The following is a 23,687-nucleotide window of genomic DNA, read 5'->3' on the forward strand; positions in this document are numbered from 1 at the left end:
GGCCCTGCTAAGCCTGTGACTGTTTCATTGCAAGTGGGTACTATTTCATGTCACTACTTTATCCTAAGAGATTATTTCCTTTTCGGCAAATGGCCCAGTCCTACCCTCGGTTCACTCTTCTGTTGGCTATTCACATCTTCCTCACTGATTTGTAGGAATGCTTTAAGAAGTTTTCATGTGGGTTGGAAATATTTTCTCACAGTTTTATACTTTTAACTACCTTGGGGGGTTTCGTTTTGTGTTTGCATCATGAAAAAAAATTTCAATGTATTCACATTTATCAGTCTTTTGTGGCCTCTGAGGTTTGTGTCATATATAGAGGGGCTTTCTCAAATCAGACATAAAAGAAGTTTGTAGCTCCTTTGACTACTTTTATAGCTTCACTTTGCTCTGTTCTTTCTAAAGGCTGTGCACGGTCTCATTGCATGACTACGTCATAATTCACTGACCTCCCGTTACTGGGCACTGGAGTTGTTTCCTGCCTTTTTCTATTAAACGTGACGCTGCAGTGATCTCCCTCATACATGATGCTTTCACGCATATGTGGAAATGTATCTGAGGATGAATTCCTCCAAGTGGAGTTGCTAGATCAAAGAGTATGTGCATTTTAGATTGGGAAGTGTATATTACCAGTTACTTTCTGAAGACGGTCTCGTATATTTCCCGTTTTCAGTGGTATGTGAGAGTAGCTTGCCAACTCTCTTTTTCTCAAGTGGGAAACATCTTCCTTTATTTTCTTCCCAAAACATTCAGTGTGAGGAGGATGGACAGGCAGACGTGCTGGGCCTAGTTCTGCACAAGTGCAAGGGATGGAGACTCCTCTCTCAGCAGCCCCGGGAAACAATTACGTTTATCTCATCTTGTACCTGAGGAGCAGGCAGACCACTGCACGCAGAGGGGCATTCTTAGAAGGAGAATGAATCTTCCAGAGTTTTTAGCCTACGTTGTCTATTAGGCCACAAGAAATGGATGACCCTTGTCTCTTAGTTGGGTGCAGCATTCCTCTCTGGAGGGAAGATAAAGAGGTTTGTCTTTGCCACGTATTAAAAAGAGATAAAGAGGAGCTGTGCTTCCATATCTAATCTATTATTTCAAACTCCTCTTTACGATGAACTGTGCAAGAATTGATCACAAGGTCAGGAGATCAAGACCATCCTGGCCAACATGGTGAAACCCCGTCTCTATTAAGGATAGAAAAATTAGCCGGGTGTGGTGGCAGCAGCCGGTAATCCCAGCTACTTGGGAGGCTGAGGCAGGATAATCACTTGAACCCAGGAGAGGGAGGTTGCAGTGAGCTGAGATCATGCCCCTGCACTCCAGCCTGGCAACAGAGCGAGACTCTGTCTCAAAAAAAAAAAAGAAGAATTGTAAGAACAATTGCTCTAAACACCTGCTGAGGTCATGGGGGTTCATCTCATCTCTTCCCTGCTCCCCCATTTTCATTCTTCAGCAGAGGTTCTCACCTCCTTGGCTGAACTCTGTTTTTGTTTGTTAAATTTCTTTAATAGCATTTCCATCTTGCGAATTTCAAAGGTGGTCATTTTATCTGTCTCCTCTTTTAAGAGAGAAAAGATCCAGAGCACTCAGGTGTTTTGACAACTGTGCCATAGCTCTGCAAACTTGATCCAATCACAGAACCGCCTGCAGCTTCTTGAAGTCTTGTGCCTTCTTGGTGCGACCAGGATGGCGAGGAAGGTGCCCGCCTCACAGGTCTGCCGAAGAACTGAGTAGAGAAGCCTGGATGACGGTGTCTAGCTTAGGGCCTGTGCCTTAGTCCACTACGGCTGCCATAACAAAATCCCACAGACTGTGCGGTTTCAACAACAGAAAGTTATTTTCTCGAAGTTCTGGAGGCCAGATGTCCAAGACCAAGGCGTCGTTAGGGTTGATTTCTGGCGAGGCGCCTCTTCCCAGCTTGTAGGCAGCTGCTGCGTTCTCACCTTGCAGAGACCAGGAGCCCTGGCCACCCCTCTTCTTATAAGAGCAGCAGGCCTTTCGGGTTAGGGCCCCACCTTATGACCTCATTTCACTTTAATTTAATTGCCTCCCTAATGGACTTGTCTCCAAATATAGTCACAATGGGGACTAGGAGCTTCCACATATAAACTCAGGGGGCACAATTACTCCAAACAGCCTGAAACACAGGATGCAGCCCAGAGGCTGTGCACCAAGAAATCAGCGCTATCCCCAGCAGGACCAAATCTGAGATCCCAAGATGACCCCAGATCTTGCCCCGGCCTGAGCTGCCACCTCCTGTCTCCCCCACACTCCAGACACTGTTTTCTGTCTCATCCTCCCTGTTAAAGAAACAGCCCTAGGGGTCGTTTGCTACACTGGCTGTTTCCATCAAGCTCCCAGTTCCCCGGGCAGAGGCCGCTGAGACGGGTCCCCAGCAAGGCTCGCCGAGTGACCAGTCACGCTGTGCACACGTGTTATTGCTCATCCAAAGGTTTGCTTCTACAAGGGGAGAAAATGTAGTTCCTGCTCCCCGCCCTGAGCTGCCAGGGAACTGTGAGCACGGGAGGCTGAGCCTGCTCTCGCTCACTCCTCCTGCTCTCTTTCTCCCCACCTAGGTCTTTCTCTAGAGCCAGGATCCCCCTGCCCACCTCCAGAGCCAGACACAGCTGCACCTCATCCGTTAGGACCCTCACACTCAGAGGCCCACCTCCACGTCTCTGTTGCTGGGTGTGAGCGCCATGCCACGCCACAGGGACAGTCAGTGGAGCTGTGAAGTGTGGCTTTCCTGCTCAAGTGGCCTTGGGCTTTGGCCTTCTCAGGGTTGGCAGAGTCTCCTGGCACCCCCAGGAGACCACCCCCGCTGGCCCTGTCCTTGATGTCGGGCAGGAAGTGGTCCCTCCTGGATGGGAAGATTCCAGCCTGGGACATGATTGTGGGACAGATAGCTGCTGTCGGGCCATTCTGCACCTCGGTTTGTTAAAAGTGAGGATCAACACAGCTGGCCCAGGGTCAGAGAGAGAGGCTTGCGTGCTGCAGGGAAAGGCCCTTAGACAAGAAGCGGCCCAGCTTCAGTCAAGGCCAGAGGAGTGGGGTGGGCCGGCCACACACAGGGCCTAATAGGCTGATGCGGCAGCAGGGCTGCTCAGGGGCTCAGCAGCCTTGTTCCGTTAACAGAGGCCCCCAGCAAAATCAATCACTCCATCTTCAATGCTGTCATTGCAGCATATTACCACTTCCTCTGTGGCTCTTGGAACACTGCGTTATAATTATCTGGTGAGGAATCCCAGGGGGAGCCTTGAGCTACCTGTGCCAGCTTCCTCCCGATTCCTCCCTCCCCATATCACTAAGTCCTGGCATCGTGCTGGCCCCACCCGCCCGTCTGTTCATCCAGCCTTGCTTCCTGACTGCCCTGACCCAGACGCCGTGCTGGGTGCTGGAGTACCGTGCCAGCCACTCCCCAACTTAGGCAGCCGCACAGCAAGCTCGCTCTGTGCCAGGCACTGTGGTGGGTGCTAGGACCCTAAGAGAGCTGTCAGAGGATGAGCTGTTGATACCAAGTGCCAAGGATGAGACGGAGAAATAGACGCATGTTTCAGAGGCATGTAGGGCTGGGAACAAGAAGGAGCAGGGGGGCAGGACCAGGAGGGTGTCCTGGAGGAGGTAGCATGGGTGCTCAGCCCGAGGACTGAGTGTGTGGGAAAGTGCTCAGTGTAATTGTAGGCAGGGGAACAGCGTGGCACAGGCTTGGTGTCTGTGGGCACAGCCAGCTTGTGTTATAACCTGATTGTAGGGTGCCTGGAGAGGAGGCACAGAGAGCCTGAGGACCTCGAGGGCCAGAAGACATGATAGGAGCTGAGACCCTGGGTGAACATGCACTGGCCTCATGGGGGGGTGGGAACTCTACCCAAGTCCTACCCACACTCTCCAGGCCTGGGAGGTAAAGAAGACCCCAGGGAGGTGCCAGAGGTCCCCCTTCAATCATGGACCACTACAGAGGGCAGCCTTCTCTAGATCACACCCACTAGTGCAGCTGAAGCCACACAGACGTCCCCCGCCCCACCCCTGCAAGGAGGAGCCTGGGGCCCAGGTGGGGGCTGGGGAAGCCAGGCAGGACTTGGTCCATCATTCATTCACGCAGTCAACCATCAGGTGTAGGGCTTGGTCTGTCATTCATTCACACAGTCGACAATCGGGTGTAGGGCTTGGTCTGTCATTCATTCATTCATTCAACAATCGGGTGTAGGGCTTGGTCTGTCATTCATTCATTCATTCAACAATCAGGTGCAGGGCTTGGTCTGTCATTCATTCACACAGTCAACAATCGGGTGTAGGGCTTGGTCTGTCATTCATTCACTCAGTCAACAATCGGGTGTAGGGCTTGGTCTGTCATTCATTCACACAGTCAACAATTGGGTGTAGGGCTTGGTCTGTCATTCATTCACTCAGTCAACAATCGGGTGTAGGGCTTGGTCTGTCATTCATTCACACAGTCAACAATCGGGTGTAGGGCTTGGTCTGTCATTCATTCACACATTCAACAATTGGGTGTAGGACTTGGTCTGTCATTCATTCACTCAGTCAACAATCGGGTGTAGGGCTTGGTCTGTCATTCATTCACTCAGTCAACAATCGGGTGTAGGGCTTGGTCTGTCATTCATTCACACAGTCAACAATCGGGTGTAGGGCTTGGTCTGTCATTCATTCACTCAGTCAACAATCGGGTGTAGGGCTTGGTCTGTCATTCATTCACACAGTCAACAATTGGGTGTAGGGCTTGGTCTGTCATTCATTCACACAGTCAACAATCGGGTGTAGGGCTTGGTCTGTCATTCATTCACACAGTCAACAATTGGGTGTAGGACTTGGTCTGTCATTCATTCACTCAGTCAACAATCGGGTGTAGGGCTTGGTCTGTCATTTCACACAATCAACAATCGGTGTAGGGCTTGGTTCGTCATTCATTCATGCAAACAACAATCTGGTGTTGAGTCCGTCTTCTGGGGGCTCCCATGCTACCACAGGGAGACAGAAGATTAAAAAAAAAAAAAAGGAGGCCGGGCGCAGTGGCTCATGCCTGTAATCCCAGCACTTTGGGAGGCCGAGACAGGTGGATCACCTCAAGTTGGGAGTTTGAGACCAGCCTGGCCAACATGGTGAAAGCCCATCTCTACTACAAATACAAAAAAAAAATTAAGTGGACGTGGTGGCAAGCGCCTGTAATCCCAGCTACTCGGGAGGCTGAAGCAGGAGAGTTGCTCGAACCTGGGAGGCGGAGGTTGCAGTGAACCAAGATGGCACCACTGCACTCCAGCCTGGGCAACAGAGCAAAACTCCGTCTCAAAAAAAACAAAAACAAATAAATAATAAAAAATAAATAAATGGATCAATTTAAACCCATAGCTTTTCTTTCATTCCTGACAATTTACAGCAATCTTTATAAAGAGAAATTTGGGAACCTCTCTGGAGGCACTGGGCGTACGGTCAGCCCTCTGTGTCAATAGTGCTCCATCCCTGGTTTCAACCAACTCTCAGTCAAACATAATAGGAAAAAATGGGGAGTCGTATCTGTATTAAACACGTACAGACCTTTTTTTCTTGCCATTATTCCCTAAACAGCCGTGTAAAATGCAGGGTAACGATGGTTTCCACAGCGTTTACGTTGATTAGGTGTCATCATCTAGAGAGAATCTGAAGCAGATGGGAGGATGCGTGTCGGCTATGTGCAAATACGACATCGTCTTCTGTAAGGGACTTGAGCATCCATGGATTTTGGTATCTTTTGAGGGTGCTGGAACCAATCCCCCACAGATGCCAAGGGATGACCATACTTACATTACTACATAATAAAACCAGTTTCTACATGTTCACTTCCTTTCTAAAAGTTCAAGTGACGTGCACAATGTAAAGCTAGCAATAGACAGCTGACTTGGACTTTTGGAGAAGAAAGAAATTTGCGTCGAGAATGCTATTTTAAAAAACACTTTAGGCCGAGCGTGGTGGCTCACGTTTGTAATCCCAGCACTTTGAGAGGCCAAGATGGGTGGATCACAAGGTCAGGAAATCAAGACCATCCTGGCCAACATATTGAAACCCTGTCTCTACTAAAAATGCAAAAATTAGCTGGATGTGGTGGCACAAGCCTGTAGTCCCAGCCTCTCAGGAGGCTCAGGCAGGAGAACTGCTTGAACCCAGGAGTCGGAGGTTGCAGTGAACCAAGATCGTGCCACTGCACTGCAGCGTGGGCAACAGAGCAAGACTCCATCTCAAAATATATATATATATAAAATGGAAAAATTCAGATGTTTGCACAAGCAGAATAGTGTAATGAACTCCCATGCATGGACCCCACATCCAGCTTCAAGAAATTCCAGCTGCATCTCATCCACGCCCCCTTTCTCTGATGTATGACTTAGTTGTCTTTCTTCTAAAAAGCCTATAGCTGAATTTTGGGTTCTATCCAATCAACAGTCTTTGCCTTTTTACTGACAAGTTCATGGCTTCAGCTTGTCCCCTGCATTTTCTAGGCTTCTTGGTTAATACTTTCTTTTTTTTGAGAGGGAGTCTTGCTCTGTTGCCAGGCTGGAGTGCAGTGGCGCAATCCCGGCTCACTGCAAACTCCGCCTCCTGGGTTCAAACGATTTTTCCGCCTCAGTCTCCTGAGTAGCCAGGACCACAGGCGCGTGCCACCACACCTGGCTAATTTTTGTATTTTTAGTAGAGACAGGGTTTTACCATGTTGGCCAGAATGGTCTCAATCTCTTGACCTCATGATCCGCCCACCTCAGCCTCCCAAAGTGCTGGGATTACAGGTGTGAGCCACCGTGCCTGGCCAATCCTTTCTTTTTATAAATAAAACTGTTATCCATGTGAACATCAGTCACAGGACTGCTCCCTCGTGTCCCCGGCTCTCCCCTCCACTCAGTCCCCATCCTGTCACCCTCTCTTTCTCTTCTGGATCTCAGCTAATTGATGGGGGCGGAGGTGGGGAACAGTCTTTGCTTTGGAATCTGACCACCCTTCGATCTACTCGTGTCTTGAACCATGTGCTGCTCCTGTGTGTTTCCTTCCCACGTGGTCTTTACGTGGCTGACTTCTGGGGCCTTCTGTGTTTGAGAATGTGCTGGTCATGCCCTCACACTGGGATGACAGCTGACTGGATGTAAAATTCAGGGTGCAAAGTTCAGTACTTAAAACTTCAGTGCTCACTTCAGTACTCAAAACTGCCTCCTCCCCTGTGGCTTTACAGTCGGCGTGGCTGTCGGAAAGTGTGGTTCTGTTCAAGTCTTGCTCCTTCGTCATGTTCTCTGCTCTCTGGGGACTTTTAGGCATCTCTCGATCTCTGACAGTCTTCAGTTCCACTCGAATGTGTTGCAATATGGATTTTTTCTTCTATGTGGAGCTCTATGGGCCTTTTCAATCTGAGATCCTCCATCTTTCTTTAATTCTAGACATCTCTGTGTTATTTCCCTCCATTGTTATCCTTTCCTCCTGCAGGTGCTTTGTCAGTCTGTGTACTAAGTTGTAATAAAGCCTGATTTCTTATTTAATAAAAGTAATAGGAAGACAGGGAACCTCAAGGAAGAGAGGGTTGAGAATCCTTGGCATATCACAAGCCGTCTTCCTTTTGTTAAATGAATTAATTGTTCCTGAAAGCCTGCCCTGCCTGAGCTTTATGTATGGATCTTCTCTTCCCCACTCCTCTCAGCCCAGCATGGTAGGTCCTGCTTTGCAGACCAGGGTTTTCCGGCATAGGAAGAACAAGGCCTGTCCAAGGTCACACAGCTAGACGTGGGGCAGTGATGGGGTTTGCACCTCGGTCCTCCTGACTGCTGGGATTACAGGCACATGCCACCAAGCCCAGCTATTTTTTTTTTTTTAAGTAAAGATGGGGTTTTGCCACCTTGGTCAGGCTGGTCTTGAACTTGTCCAGGGCCTGGGCAAGGACACTACACTGGGGGTGAGCTTCTCTCAGGCCATGCTGCGTGGCTCGTGGCTCTCCATGCCTTCTCTGCTGCTTCCCTGTTTGAGTTCAGCCTTGGGGCACAGAGTGTGACTGGCATAAGGAGCAGGAAGGGGCCCACTCCACCTGAAGGTGAGGTGGCTCCCAGGAAGGTGCCTGGCTGCAGAACGGAGAGACCGGTGGTCACTGGGCCTGGCACTTGGCACACTGTGGAGCCTGCAAGAATGGCTGGAAGGAGTTGGTTTGCAGAACAAATGGGGCCTTGTCGTGGCAGCGGGAGGGGAGCTTCCCTGGACCTGGTCCTCGATCTGGCAGAGATGAACATCTCAGGCTGTGCAGCACCTGGTTGTGGGTCTGGTGGAGATAAACACCTCGGGCCGGGCAGCGGCTGCATCAACACCACGCTTCCTGATGGCAACACCTGCCACAGTGGCTTGGAGGAGATGCCCACATCAGGCCCTGGGCTGTAAGTCAGTGGGCCAGTGTCCGCCCGAGACAGGACTCCTGGGAGGGGCTGCTGTTGTCCCTCCTGCCTCAGCTGCTCTCAGCTCCCTGCTGTGCCATCAGGTGCTCTCCAGACAGATGCTTCCAGAACAGGCTCCTCCACAAAAAAGGTGTAGGCTCCAGGGCCTGGAGCACGGAAGAGGAAGCTTTTGGACACGTAGGCAGGGTCACTCTGCACAAATCTCTTGGATGAAAATCCTCATTAGAAACTGCATCAGCATTCCTTGGGGACCTGAGGGTTCCTGGGAAGGCCTCGTCTCTATCTCCCACCCCCAGCTACACCTGCCTTTCTGCCTCTGTCCACCTAATGTGGAGTAGCAAGCCTCCTTCAAGTTCAGTCAGAGGCCAGAAGCCAGTGTCCCCTGGCCAGGTCAGAGTCCTTGATTTTGGAGCATTGAGAGATCAAGTGGCAAAGATGAGCAACCTGCAACGGCTCTGGCTGTCGTAGGAATAAATGGCTCTTCAGTCAGGTGCTGGAGCACTGCTGAGAGAACATCTGACCTATGTCCCCACCTTGTGAAAATGGGCACCCCTTCTGTGGATGGCTGGGCTGTTCCTGCTCATCCGAAGTGTTCCCCAGTTTCCTCAGCAGGGAGGTCCAGCCCTGGTCACAGACTGCACATAAAACTTGCATATTTATAGCAGAATTCATCAAAAGTTTAAAACAACAGTGTGAATTTTAGGGTAAGAGCTCTCTCACATGTGTGTGAAATGTGTGGTATCAGAATTCAGTGGCTTTCAGTTTAAACTAAAATAAACAGAGTAGTGCATGTGATGGTGCCAAAAGTGCACGCAATAGAATTTTCCTTCACAAGAAATCTGGCCACAAGAGCTAGACATACAATGCCCAGGAAATACCTTCCGCTGTCCTTCTTAAATTACAGAACAAACATCTCTGTCCCCAGCCTTCAGCACCGGCTCTGACAGAGGCAATGACTAGGCAAACCTGGCACTCAGACCAAGAAGGTGAATTCATTCTGAAATGTAAGACAGCTACAATTTCCTAATTCTAGGACCAAAAGAGTAGTGTTTTACTGAAAGTCTGTGATCAGTGTCTCCAAGAGCAGTCCCAGAAAGGAAGCAACTCTTGTTTCCATGACTAAGAGGAAGACAGAGGTGTGAGGAGAAGCTCTTGCCCAGCAGCAGGGAGGGACAGGACTGGGGTGGGACCGGGTGTGCTTGTGTGAAATAAATGTGCACACTCCTCTGCTGTGATCATTCTTCCTTTGGGACAGAATGGTGTTCTTACAGGAGGGCACTGAAGGCAGAATTTGGATTAGGCCAACCTCACGCAAAACCCTTCTACATCTTCATGTTGAATTATGTTAAACATGAACCTCTGGCCGGGCGCGGTGGCTCACGCCTGTAATCCCAGCACTTTGGGAGGCTGAGGCAGACGGATCATGAGGTCAAGAGATCGAGACCGTCCTGGCCAACATGGTGAAACCCCATCTCTACTAAAAATACAAAAATTAGCTGGGCATGATGGCGCGTGCCTGGTAATCCCAGCTACTTGAGAGGCTGAGGCAGGAGAATCGCTTGAACCTGGTAGGCGGAGGTTGCAGTGAGCCTAGATCACACCACTGCACTTTAGCCTGGGTGACGAGAGTGAAACTTTGTCAAAACAAAAACCACGGCTGGGTGCAGTGGCTCATGCCTGTAATCCCAGCACTTTGGGAGGCCGAGGCGGGTGGATCATGAAGTCAGTAGTTCGAGACCAGCCTGGCCAACATAGTGAAACCCCGTCTCTACTAAAAATACAAAATAATTAGCTGGGCGTGGTGGTAGGTGCCCGTAATCCCAGCTACTTGTGAGGTTGAGACAGGAGAATTGCTTGAACCAGGGAGTCAGAGGTTGCAGTGAGCCGAGATCATGCCACTGCACTCCAGCCCTCACAACACTGTGAGACTCCATCTCAAAAAACAAACAAAACCCATAAACCTCCAAATACCTACAGGGATAAAGGCACAGAGCATTTTTTTTGTTTGTTTTTGAGTTAGAGTCTTGCTCTGTTGCCCTGGATGGAGTGCAGTGGCACAATCTCAGCTCACTGCAATTTCTGCCTCCTGGGTTCAAGCAGTTCTCCTGCCTCAGCCTCCTGAGTAGCTAGGATTACAGGTGTGTGCCACCACGTCCTGCTAATATTTGTATTCTTAGTAGAGACGGGGTTTCACCATGTTTGCCAGGCTGGTCTCGAACTCCTGACCTCATGATCTACTCATCTCAGCCTCCCAAAGTGCTGGGATTACAGGTGTGAGCCACCACACCCAACCAAGTCTTCTTAAGCAAGCAGAAGAAACATCCTTGTTCTCTATGAGGATCCACACAGAAAACAGTCTTGGAGGAATTACTCAAGTAAAGAGAGAAATGAACCCAGAAGAAGCTGTGAGAGATCATGGGAAATAAAGAAATGAAACCAATGGGACTCCCAATGGCCAGCATGAGAGTTCCAGACCTGGTCATTATGGTTTAGGCAGGGCAGCTGGAAATGGAGCCAAGCAGGTGTGTGAAGAGCATGCCTGTGATGGGGGAGGCGTAAGTGGTGATGGGGTTTTGTGAACCTGGGTGTGAGCTGGGGGATGTAATATTAGGAAAATTAGAATGAGTAACTTGTAAAACAGCAGAGGAAACCTGGATTTCTGTAACGAAGAACAAAAATGTAGAAAAATGAAACCGAAATGTAAAATAAATAATATGGAAAATTGAGTTTCTGTAGAAAAGAGTGTAAGATATTTATAAATGAGAAAAGTGACTAATGAAAAAAAAGAAAGTAATGAAAAAGAAAAAGAAAGATTAGAGAGAAATAACAAAGCCAAAATTGGTTATTTGAGCAAAGTAAACAAGACAAGTCTTTAGTAAGATTTACCAAGGAATAAAAGAGAAACTGTAAAGATTACACTACCAAGAAGGGCATTACGTAATGGGAAGGGGTTCAGTTCAACAAGCAAACAACTATTCTAAATATATGTGCACACAACACATGAGCACACAGATTCATAAAACAAGTTTTTAGACACCTACGATGAGACTTTGACAGCCATACAATAAAAGTGGGAGACTTTGACACTCTGCTGGCAATATTAGACAGATCATTGAAGCAGAAAACAAAGATATTTGGAACCCAAACTTGACACTTAACCAAATGGACTTATCAGACATCTACAGAACTCTCTACTAAACACCAACAGAATGCACATTCTTTTCATCTACACATCGCACATGCCCTAAAATCAACCACACAATTGGCCATGAAACAATTCTCGGCAAATTAAAAAAAAAAAAAAATCATACCAAGCATACTCTCAGAACACAGTGCAAGAAAAATAGAAATCAATATCACAAAGATTGCTAAAACCATACAATTACACGGAAATTAAACAATCTGCTCTTGAATGACTTCTGGGTATACAAAAAAATTAAGATGGCTATCAAGCAATTCTTTGAAATTACTGAGAACAAAGACACGACATACTAGACTCTTTGGGACACAGCCAAAGCAGTGTTAAGAAGAAGCAGATCGTGCTAAAAGCCCATATCAAAAAATTAGAGAGATCCCAATTTAACAACCCAACATTACATCTTGAGGAACTAGAAAACCAAGAGAAAACTGACCCCAAAACTAACAGAAGAAAAGTAATAACCAAAATCAGAGGTGAACTGAATAAAATTAAGATGCAGAAAAACTATACAAAAGATCAATGAAACCAGAACTTGGTTCGTTCAGAGATTAAATAACATAGACAGACTGCTAGTTAGACACATATAGAAGAAAGGAGAGAATATCCAAAGAAACACAAGCAGAAATGTCAGAGGACTTTGCCACTGACTGCGCCAAAATACGAAATTCATCAGAGACTATTATGAACACTTCTATGCACACAAGCTAGAAAACCCACAAGAAATGTCTAAATTCCTGGACGCATGCAACCTACCAAGACTGAAGCAGAAGGAGATTCAAACTCTGAACAAACCAATGATGAGTGCAAAAACTGAATCAGTAATAAAAAGCCTACCAACCAGGAAAAGCCCAGGACCAGGCAGATTCATAGCTGAATTCCACTAGACATCTAAAGAAGACCAGGTACCATTTCTACTGGAACTGTTCCAAAAAACTGAGGGGGAGAGACTCTTCCCTAACTTATTCTATGAGGCTGCCATCATTCTGATTCCAAAACCTGGCAAAGGCACAACAATGACAAAAAATGAAACCTCAGGCCAATATGCTTGATGAACATAGATGCAAAAATCCTCAACAAAATACCAGCAGACCAAATCCACCAGGACACCAAAAAGCTAATCCACCGTGACAGAGTAGGCTTTATCCCTGGGATGTAAGATTGCTTCAACATACAAAATCAATAAATGTGATTCATCACATAAACAGAACTGAAAACAAAAAACCACATAAGCATCTTAATAGATGTAGAAAAAGCTTTTGATAATATTCAGCATTTTATCAAGAGCTTTTGATAAGTTTCAGCATCCCTTCATGTGAAAAACCCTAACAAACTAGGCATTGAAGAAACATACCTCAAAATAGTGAGCTACGTATGGCAAACCCACGGCCAACGTCATATTGAATGGGCAAAAGTTGGAAACATTCCCCTTGAGAACTTAAACAAGACAAGGATGCAAACTTACCACTCTTAGTCATTCAACATAGTACTAAAAGTGGTAGCAAGAGCTACAGGCAAGTGAAAAAAGTAAAAGGCATCCAAATACAAAGAGAGGAAGTCAGACTATCTCTATTTGTAGATGATACGACTTTATACCTAGAAACTCTATAGCTTTGGCCCAAAAGCTCTTAGATCTGATAAACAAATTCAGCATAGTTTCTGATTAGGCCAGGTACAGTGGCTTACGCCTGTAATCCCAGCACTTTGGGAGGCCAAGGAGGGTGGATCACAAGGTCAGAAGTTCAAGACCAGCCTGGATAAGATGAGGAAATCTGGTCTCTACTCAAAATACAAAAATTAGCCGGGCACAGTGGCAGGCACCCGTAATCCCAGCTACTTGGGAGGCTGAAGCAGGAGAATTGCTTGAACCCAGGTGGCAGAGATTGTAGTGAGCCGAGATCACGCCACTGCACTCCAGCCTAGGCGATAGAGTGAGAAAGTGCGTGTCGTGTAATGTACATCATTTGCCAGGCTGTCAGTCAGGTTTCTGAAACTACAAAGGCATGGGCTCATACAGATGGTACTTTCAGGGTTAGAGTTTAATTAAAGGACAGCATGGGGATGTGGAGGTTGTGTGGCAGCTTCTTTTATGTTTTATTGTGTGTGTGTGTAGATCAATTTCAGTTTATTTTTTATTTTTATTTTTTAAATTGACTCAGGGTAATTGTACATATTCACGGGGTAGTGGTATTTTGATACATACAATGTGTAGTGATCAGATCAGGGTGTAAGGGTAGCTGAGAGAAAGGAGAATAGACCCAAAGTCAGGCAAGCAAGTTTTATTAACCTGCCAGGCTGCTCGCTCTGTAACAACCAGAGGAGGCAGCCCCGAGCTCACAAGACAAGCGTTTTTAACGGGTGAGGGGGCATAAGGGGGTTTCAGGTAACAGGCACAGAGATAGTTTGTTAACTTGTGACAGACCCACAACACGTTATCCAGTGACTTTTGTGGGGGCAGTCTTTAAAAAAAAGAAACCAGGATTTTTTACAGATATGTGTCAAACAGGAATTTACAAATATGGATAACCAACATATGTCTTCCCTGTCCTCCCTCGAGCTGCCCGTGCTGCCCCATAGCTGTAATTAGGCTTTGCTTAATTGTAACACATCCGGCAGCCTTGATGTGGTGCCTAGGTAGGGGTTCAGGAATGCAGCTGCAGAACAATCAGAGGGGGGTGGGCTCAGCCTGCGCGGAGGGGGTTTTCTGAGGCAGCACAGCTCAGTCCCTAACACAGGATACTTTGCATATCCATGAGCTCTGGCAGGTATCATTTCTTTGTTTTGGGGATGCTTAGGTCCTCCTTCTAGCTATTTGAAACCATGTAATATACTATTGCTAACAATAGTCATCCTACAGTGCCAGAGAACACAAGAACTTACTCCTCCTACCTGGCCGTAATTTTATATCCTTTACACAGTGGCCCCAACCCTTCTGGAACCTGGGAATGGTGGAAGACAATTTTTCCATGGCCAGGGATGAGGGATGGTTTGGGGATGAAACTGTTCCACCTCAGATCATCAGGCATTAGATTCTCACGAGGAGCAGGCAGCCTAGGTCCCTCGTATGCATAGTTCACAATAGGTTTTGTGCTCCTGTAAGAATCTAAAGCCGCCACTGATCTGACAGGAGGTGGAGCTCGGGTGGTGATGCTCACTCGCCTGCAGCTCACCTGCTGTGCGGCCGCTGAGCAGTACCACCCACAGCCTGGCTGTTTGGGACCCCTGCTTTAACAAGGCTCTCCCTAATCCTCCTTTCTCGTTGCCCTTCCACACTCTGATATTCTCTGTCCTAGTTTTTATTGTTGCTGTTGCTGCTTTGGTTTTTATTGAGATGGAATTTCACACGTTGCCCAGGCTGGAGTGCAGTGGTGCAATCTTGGCTCATTGTAACCTCCACCTCCCAGGTTCAAGTGATTCTCTTGCCTCAGCCCCTGAGTAGCTGGGATTACAGGCACCTGCCACCACACCCAGCTAAGTTTTTGTATTTTTAGCAGAGATGGGGTTTCACCATGCTGGCCAGGCTGGTCTCAAACTCCTGACCTCAAGTGATTCACTCACCTCGGCCTCCCAAAATGCTGGGATTACAGGCATGAGCCACCGTGCCTGGCCCTATCTGTTCTACTTTTTATTTCTAGGAGATCACTTTTTTTACCTTTCACGTATACATGAAAACATACAGGAACTTTCTGTTCCTGGTTTGCTTCACTTAAACATAATATCTTCCAGTGCCACTATTTAAATTTTATATGTCCATTATTATATATGTATATATATGTGTAAATAATTACTGCAGTTAAGCAATTTAACACACACAACGACTGATGTAGTTATCTCTTTTGTGGTCAAAGTACCTAAAATTTACTCTGTTTAAAAATTTCTAGAACACAATATAACAATAATAACATAGTCTTTTTTTTTTTTTTGAGACAGTCTTGCACTGTCTCCCAGGCTGTAGTGCAGTGGCACGATCTCGGCTCACTGCAATCTCTGCCTCCTGGGTTCAAGCAGTTCTCCTGCCTCAGCCTCCAGAGTAGCTGGTACTACAGGTGTGCACCACCATGCCCAACTAAGTTTTTTGGTATTTTTAGTAGAGATGGGGTTTCACCATGTTGGCCAGGATGATCTTGATCTCCTGACCTCGTGATCTGCCGGCCTCGGCCTCCCAAAGTGCTGGGATTACAGGCGTGAGCCACTGTGCCCGGCCAATAATATAGTCTTTAAACTGTACTTTAGTTACCTAGATTTATTTATTTTATATAACTAAAACTTCATACCCTTTGACCCTGCATCTCTTCTCCTTCAATTGCCATTCTATCCTGTCTCTAGTATTTAATCATTTTTAAGATTTCATGTATAAGAGAAATTATGCAGTATTTTTCTCTCTCTCTGCCTTATTTCAATTAGTTCACTATCCTCCAGCTTCACCTATGCTATCACAAATGGTAGTATCTTCTTAAAACCTGAATAATCTAGTACATACACACCCCACTACCCCCCGCCTCAATTTTTTTTTTTATTCACTCATCCTCAGTGCACATTTAGCTTGATTCTATAGCTTCGCTATTGGAAATGATGCCGCAAAGGGGGGTGGGAGCAGGGGAGTGCAGATATCCCTACGAGATGCTGGTTGAATTTCCTTTTGATATACAACCCATTAGAGGGATTGCTGAGTCACATGGTAGTTCTATTTTTACTTTTTGCAGAACCTTCAGACTATTTTCCATAATGGCTGCATGAATTTACATTCTCATCAATGGTGTCCAAGGGTTTTCCGTTCTCCACACCCTCACCGATGCTTGTTATCGCTTCTCCTTTTCGTAACAGCCATCCTGACAGGTATGAGGTGATATCCTTTCGTGGGTTTTGTGTGCATGTGTGTGTTTTAATTTCTGTAGTCATACAGAAGTGACAGTCAGCACCGGGGCTGCAGCCTCCTCATCAGCCGTGCCGTCCTTGCCTCTCACGCATTTGGTCTGTTTGCGAGTTACAAACAAACAAACAAACAAAAACCGCTACAAATTCTCTGTATCTGGCATATAAAAACTGAGCAAAAAGTATCTCTTAAAGCAAAACACCTCAGAAAAAGTGCAACACAGGTTTAACTTCTGCAGTATTTTGTTCATATAAACACTAGTAAAATAGGCTTCTTAAAAATTAAATAGTGAAATAGCGACCAAATTGCATACATTGTTGCAGTGCAAGTGAATGAGGCAAAATATCCAGTTCTTAGTTTCCCAGGTGGGGAGGGAGGCGGTCAGTGTCCAGCAGGGAGGGGTGACAGGAAGGCACATTCTGATGTTGCTGTCAGTGCAGAGAAAGGGGCTTGGAGCAGGACAAACAGACGGAAAGAACTGAGTCATGCAGGGAAGATGAGTGGCTCCTTTGAGGAAGCGTGAGGTCATATTTTTATTGCTTGCTAATCCAAGATTTTCCCCTGGCCCGATGCCCCTCTAGGTAGCCTGGATCCCAAATGCTGCAGCCCATGTGGAGCTAATCCACGTCACCCAGAAGCCACAGGGAAGCCACGGCTGCTCCAGAGAAAACAGAATGAGGCTTCAGAGCCCTCAATATCTGAGCTGGGTCCATCCTGGTCTTTCTGGTCCATCAGGGTCCCACATGGTCCAACCGACACACATTTTGCCCGCCGACAGCCACGTTTATCCAAGAACCTGAGGGAGGGAGTGTGGGGAGGCTGAGGCAGGAGAATCGCTGGAACTCAAGAGGCAGAGGCTGCAGTGAGCCGAGATTGTGCCTCTGCACTCCAGCCTGGGCAACAGCAAGACTCCCTCTCAAAAAAAAAAAAAAAATTATTTACGTAACTCAATTTCAATCCCCTCAAGATACAAATTTCAGACTCGCCTGTCATATAAGAAGTTAGCCAAGGCGTCCAGTGAAATGAAATGAGTCCTATTGAAGAAGTCCTAAGATGCTCCTCCACTAACAGCAGGATTATCACTGGGATGTGCAGCTATCTCTAAACTGGGGTGGGTTCTAACATGTACTACAGGCTCTCCGATCCTGAATGGATTGTTTAGTCTTCATCCTCAGTTTTCCTCATCTTAAAAAATGCAAATAATACCTGCTTTGCCCTTTTTGCTTTAAGGATTATAAACACGGCATAAAGGACCCATCTCACTGTCTGGCATGCGGTGATGCTCGCTAAACTAACTGTAATCACGATTAGGGTATTTACATGCACACGGTCTAGTTTAATACATATGACACTATTAAATAGATTTCATGTCTGTAATAAACTAGATGTTAAATAATTGACATTATTTAATCTGTCTCCTCTTCTTTCATAAACTAAACATTATTGGAAAAATTGATGCTTTAGGGCCAGGCACAGCGGTTCACGCCTGTAATCCCAGCACTTTGAGAGGCCAAGGCAGGCGGATCACCTGAGCTCAGAGCAGCCTGGGCAACATGGCAAAACCCCATCCCTATTAAAAATACAAAAAACTATCCGGGCATAGTGGTGCATGCCTGTAATCCCAGCTACTCATGAGACTGAGGCAGGAGACTCACTCGAACCCGGGAGGTGGAGGTTGCAGTGAGCTGAGAGTGCGCCACTGCAATCCATCCTGGACAACAGAGCTAGACTCTGTCTCAAACAAAAACAAACAAAGCCCTGACGTGTTAATGCAGTGACTTGCTCACCTCATCTTCCCAGAGAGCAAATGCCAGAACCTGAATTTGAATTTAAGTTTATTTGGTTGGAGAGCCGATTTCCCTATGTAATGTTATGAAGACTTTTTCCTCTAGTATTTATTTTCAGTTTGGACTTTAAGAGTAGATAGAGAAAAACGTTGAGTCAGGCGTATTATTGAGGAAGAAAGAGTAAGGAAGCAGAGCCCACATTTTTTTTAAGCATTATGTCACGACCCTTTTTCACTCCAAAGACTTCCAAAGGCCATGACAACTCCAACAAGCCACCTTAATGCAGATTTAAAATGGCATGGAATCAGTGCTTATCCTCAGCGATTAGTAAAGGCACTTCAGGAACTAGGTTACCAACGTGTAAAGAGGATGAATTATTGAAAGAAGGGATTTCCATGAGTTTCTTTGACTTTAAGCAACGCTCCACCTACTAGACATTCACCAGGATTGACTTTGGCCCAGATGACCTCTCCAAAGCAATCTCCTTGAAAACACTTCTGTAACTTGCTAGTGATGGTGGCATGCCTCACAGACAGAGACCAGTGGTTCTCAAGCTGGGTTGATTTTGTTCTCCCGGGGATGCCTGGCAATGTCTGAAAACATTTTGTTACAACCGAGGGGATGCTACTTCCATCTAGTGGGCATTTACTGGGGATGCTGCTCGACGCCGTATAATGCACCACACAGTCCCAAAAGCAAGTTACCCCGCCTGCAATGTGGGTGGTGTAGGCCTGAGAACCCTGGTACAGAACCGTACTGCTCGCTTACTGTGTGGCTTTGGGCAAATTACTCTCCCTCTCTGAGCTTCAGTTTCTTCATCTGTAAGTTAAATGACATGATGCAGCTGTGGAGTACCTACCTAGCACAGATACTACAAGTTCAAATTTAACTATTCTTGGCATACCCTGGGATTGAGGGGGTCTTTTTGTTCCAGAAAAGTGAGAAAGCATTTTTTTTGAGATTTTCCTTGCTTCTATCCACAACTTCCACAATAGTTTCACACGGTATACTATCACAGCCATTGAGAGTACAAGTGTGTTGACACTTCTTTTCTCACCCAAAATGGCTCAGGGCTGGCACACTCCTAGGTTGCTCCTTAGTGACTTCAAAGATTTGGATAAGCTAAGCACAAAGGGAAGATGACGCTAAGTTTGGTTCAGGTGACTAGATACACTCCGCGACTAGGACATAAGATATTCCTGGCTTTTAGGTCTCAAGGCAGACTTCTATTTTAGAGGGTTTTTCTCACATTGTACATTAGTGAATGAGTAATCAAACAACCACATTTTCAGTTGCTGGATGCCAAGAAAACCCCCACTTTGCAGATGGGAAACTGGTTCAGAGCAGATAAGATCCTTGCCCAAGGTCCCTATCAGTAGTGAGTCATGGATGTTTTTTTGGATCTATGTTATGTGTCTTTTTTTCTTTCTTTTCTTGTTTTCTGAGACAGGGTCTCAATCTGTTGCCCAGGCTGGAGTGCAGTAGCGTGATCATGGCTCACTGCAGCCTCGACCTCCTAGGCTCAAGCCAGCCTCCTGCCTTAGCCTCTCATGTGGCTGGAACCACAGACCCGTGCCACCACACTCGGCTATTGTATTTTTTGTAGAGATGGGGTCCTGCTGATCTCGAACTCCTGGGCTCAAGCGACCCCCCCAACCTTGGTCTCCCAAAGTGCTGGGATTACAGGCATGAGCCACCATGCCTGGCCTGAAATTTTTTCATAAAGAGCAGACCCAGTGTGGAAACTTTCACAAGCTGAATACTGAACCCCAGGTAGGTGGATAACCCAGTTTATCTAAAGTGGTTCAAGATGCAACAAAGTTCAAGATGGTGGCCTAGAGCATGCCGACTCGGGGACTGGGCATGGAGAGCCCTGGACGTCTGAGTGGGGAGTCTGTGTGTTGCCTTCCTGCATCTGTTTCCCCACCCTCAGCAACATTCAGGCTCCTTTTTGGGTGCAACTCCTCCTCTGCTCTCAGTCATGTGGTTTGAGTTACCCCTGCTCTAGGGATAGATCCAGATTTGGCCAAAGCTGCCTATGTGCTAATAATAACCTGGCCACAGTGATTGATTCCAACATGGCTGTGACTGAATTTGGAGCTGTGTCGGCTTTGGGAAGGAAGCCTCTCTCTCCTGTGGCAGCAAGTGGAAGAGCTCTTCTCTCTGCTTCTGGATGGTGCTGTGTACAGATACGAGGTTCAGCTGGTCCCTTTTTGCAGGCCACTGCCAGACCCGGAATGTTGAACTAGTCAGTTGAGCAGAGATTGACAGAGGCAGTGTCGGGACAAGAGCTTCAGCGACCAAGAGGCACAGAGGAGCCTCTGAGGACCGGCTGGAAGGGCACAGTGTTCGGTTCCAGGGCCTAGAACATTCCAGGTACTTTGTTCAGCCATAACTATTCCCCAAGACGAATGTGTAATGAGGAGAAATGAGGGCTACACATTTAAATGTGTTCGTTAGAGATTCCTCAGAGAGCTTTAAGTAACTTTCTGGAATTACACTTCAATTAACCTGTAGTCTTCTGAATAAACTGAAATCTGCCCACCCTCACCCCCTAGGCTGTTTCTGGACTCCCAAGCCTTCAGAGACTTCTTAGGTGGGAATCTGCTAGACCTGCCATGGCCACGGGCACCCAGAAAAGTTTGGATGTGGCCTGATTTATTTATTTTTAAAATTACTCACTCAAAGATAAGGATATTTTGGAAGACAGGTTTTTTAATTGAAAATAAATTATATTTTGGAAGAACTCACCACATAAGGTGACAGAATTCCAAAATCAAATTACATGAAAATATACATCGCAATTTCTTTGTACAATAGGTGAGAAAAATCTGCAGTAGAGAAGAAAAGAGGCAAAGGAAGATGAAGGACTAAAGAGAAGGCTATGAGAGTAAATAGCATTTGGAACAGCAAACCCAGAGGTGAAGCAGAAAGCCTGTAGCTGTGCATGCTTCATTTATCCAACCTTAATACTAGGCAACTGAAGGTGGGGAGTCAGATTTGCTATTGTTTGGGGAAATTTTCAGTAAGCTGAATTAAGAACCATCTGTTTTTAGTTCTCAGGGGTGATGACTGGGATCAAGAGCTCATAACAGCCAATAAATGTTATTGCTATATCCAATCCAAGAGGTGGGTGCAACCAGAATACGAAAAGGACAAAGCGCCTAGTGAGGACTCCTTCCAAGTCATCATTAAAAATCAAGTAATTGCTCGTTAGGTATTTCAGTATTTGAACTAAATGATTTGAGAACATTCTGGTAGACAGAAGAGATAAAAGCAAAGGGGAGTGTGTCAAAACAAAGAAGATACAAAAGTTTAGTAAGTGAAAAGAGTCTAATGAAGCCTCAATGGTTTAAGGGAAATTAAATGGAAACTTTTAATCCTAATTGCTTTTCATCTGACATGCTTAAAGGAGTCCTTTTAAACTGATAAGAAACAATGACTAGGAAAGAAAACCTGCTAAGATCTTTCAGAATCTACACGATTCTTATTCTACTACAAGAAAGCATTATTTGGTACAAGGTGTATCTGTGGATGTGCATGAACAATATATATATTATCCGGATCATGTTGTGCTATGTACAGGTCTTTACAATTCTTCCTGAAGGTTAAAACAGTTGATTAGAATTCAAAATGTGTAATCATCTGAGCTGGCACTTGTTAGGCTCTTGTCAGCACTGATAACTGGCATGTTTTATTGCAGCCCAGTTCCAGCCAGTGTTTGCCAACTTGTACAACAGAAGTCCAGCAATAGGTGGGTAGAGTGCAGGAAAAACAGTGCCATGTTTCTCAGCTGGAGACCCTGAAATAACTGAAGTTACTAGCTGCTAAATAAATGTCACTCAAAAGCAGTCTCTTGGCTTTTTCTTACACGGCGGGCAACTTTTCTTTTAAATTCTCCATTTCTATCTTCCCTCCATTCTTTCGCAGCATCAACATTAGCAGGTGAGTCTCCATCAGCGTCTGCCAGCGTAGAAATGACACTAATCGTGATGGTTTCCACAGCGTGGGTAGGGAGCCAGCGGTCTTCCGGCTTTTCATAACCACACTCATCTTCCCCCGGCTCATGAAGAATAGAAATGCACACATCACCACTTTTATCAACATTTGGGTGCCAGATTTCTGTAATGAATTTCATTTTAGGAGGCCGGAGGGGATAATCTTTTGGGGAAGTGAGATAAGCCGTAAAAACACCACCTTCACCGCCAGCTGTCTTCGCAGTCGCGGGGCCGACTGCCGCTCCGTCATCCTCCCCGCCGAGGGCCCGGGCTGGCGCCGGGGATTCCGAAGGGCTGGCGACAGGATCCGGGGCGGCTGGAGCGGGGTGTGCTGAGGAACCCGGGCCCCGCGACCCGAGCGCCCGAGCCGAAGGAGGCCGGGCCGAGCGCCTCGCCGCCGGTGCGAGTCCGCTCGCTTCAGCTCTTCTCACAGCGACTCACGCCCGGAAGGGGAGGTGCCCGGGCTGCCGCGGTGCGCACTGGGACTTCGCTCGCCCGCTTCCCTCCTTCAACCCGCCCGTGGGCCCCACCGGGGCCTCCCCCGCCACTGCCTCACTGCGCGCAGGGCCGCTCGGCGCAGGCGCGCTCAGACCCGGAAGACAGGTTTTAAACACACGCTGTCTTTAGGCAGCATATATTCAAAAATCGTTTGTTTTAGTGGGAGGGGGCATTTGTTCATGTGTGATGTCAGTGAGTGTCGTCTTTGGGAGAAGGGAGTTGTACTTACTCTCATGGCTTCCGATACCATCCACAAGCTGATGGCTCTCGAGTTTTTTCACAGCGCAGCCCTCTCCTCTGAGCCCCAGACCTGCTTATCCAGCAGCTTATTTAGAATCTCCACTCGGGTATTGAATGAACATCTCAAATTCGGTATTCCAGAATTGAACTCATTAAATCATCTTCTTACAAATTTCCTGCCTCCAAGTCGACGGTAACTACCGCAGTGACCCGTACCTTTCTCCACCCCGTTACCCACGTGAAATCGTCCATGATGTTTCCCTCTCCCTTTCCTCCACATTCAGCAAATTCTGCCTCCCAAACCTCAGTCCCATGCACCTCTCCTTTTCCATATCCTGAATTCTATTCCAAGCTACCTCATTGTTTTAAATTCTGTCTTCCCACGTATATCTTTACCCTACCTCTACATAGCAATTTAAAAGTTTTTTTTTTTTTTTTTTGAGACAAGGTGTTCTCTGTTGCCCAGGCTGGAGTGCAATGGTGCAATCACGGCTCACTGCAGCCTCGACCTCCAGGGCTCAAGTGATCCTCCTGACTCAGCCTCCTGAGTAGCTGGGACTATAGGCATGCACCACCACATGTGGCTTAATTTTTGTATGTTTTTTAGAGAGGTGTTTTGCCATGTTGCCCAGGCTGATCTTGACCTCCTGGGCTTATGCAGTCCTCCTCCCTTGGCCTCCCAAAGTGCTGGGA

At 46.8% G+C, this 23,687-nt stretch overlaps 1 pseudogene; it reads right to left on the reverse strand.

The window, feature by feature from the left end:
• Nucleotides 1–20,936: 20,936 nt before the first annotated feature.
• LOC135275153 (ubiquitin-conjugating enzyme E2 G1-like) overlaps nt 20,937–23,687 on the reverse strand; it is a 32,525-nt pseudogene continuing 29,774 nt past the window's right edge.

Source organism: Aotus nancymaae, unplaced genomic scaffold (genome assembly GCF_030222135.1).
Source record: "Aotus nancymaae isolate 86718 unplaced genomic scaffold, 86718_ANA_hifiasm-v0.15.2.pri h1tg000015l_1, whole genome shotgun sequence".
NCBI classification, from domain to species: domain Eukaryota; kingdom Metazoa; phylum Chordata; class Mammalia; order Primates; family Aotidae; genus Aotus; species Aotus nancymaae.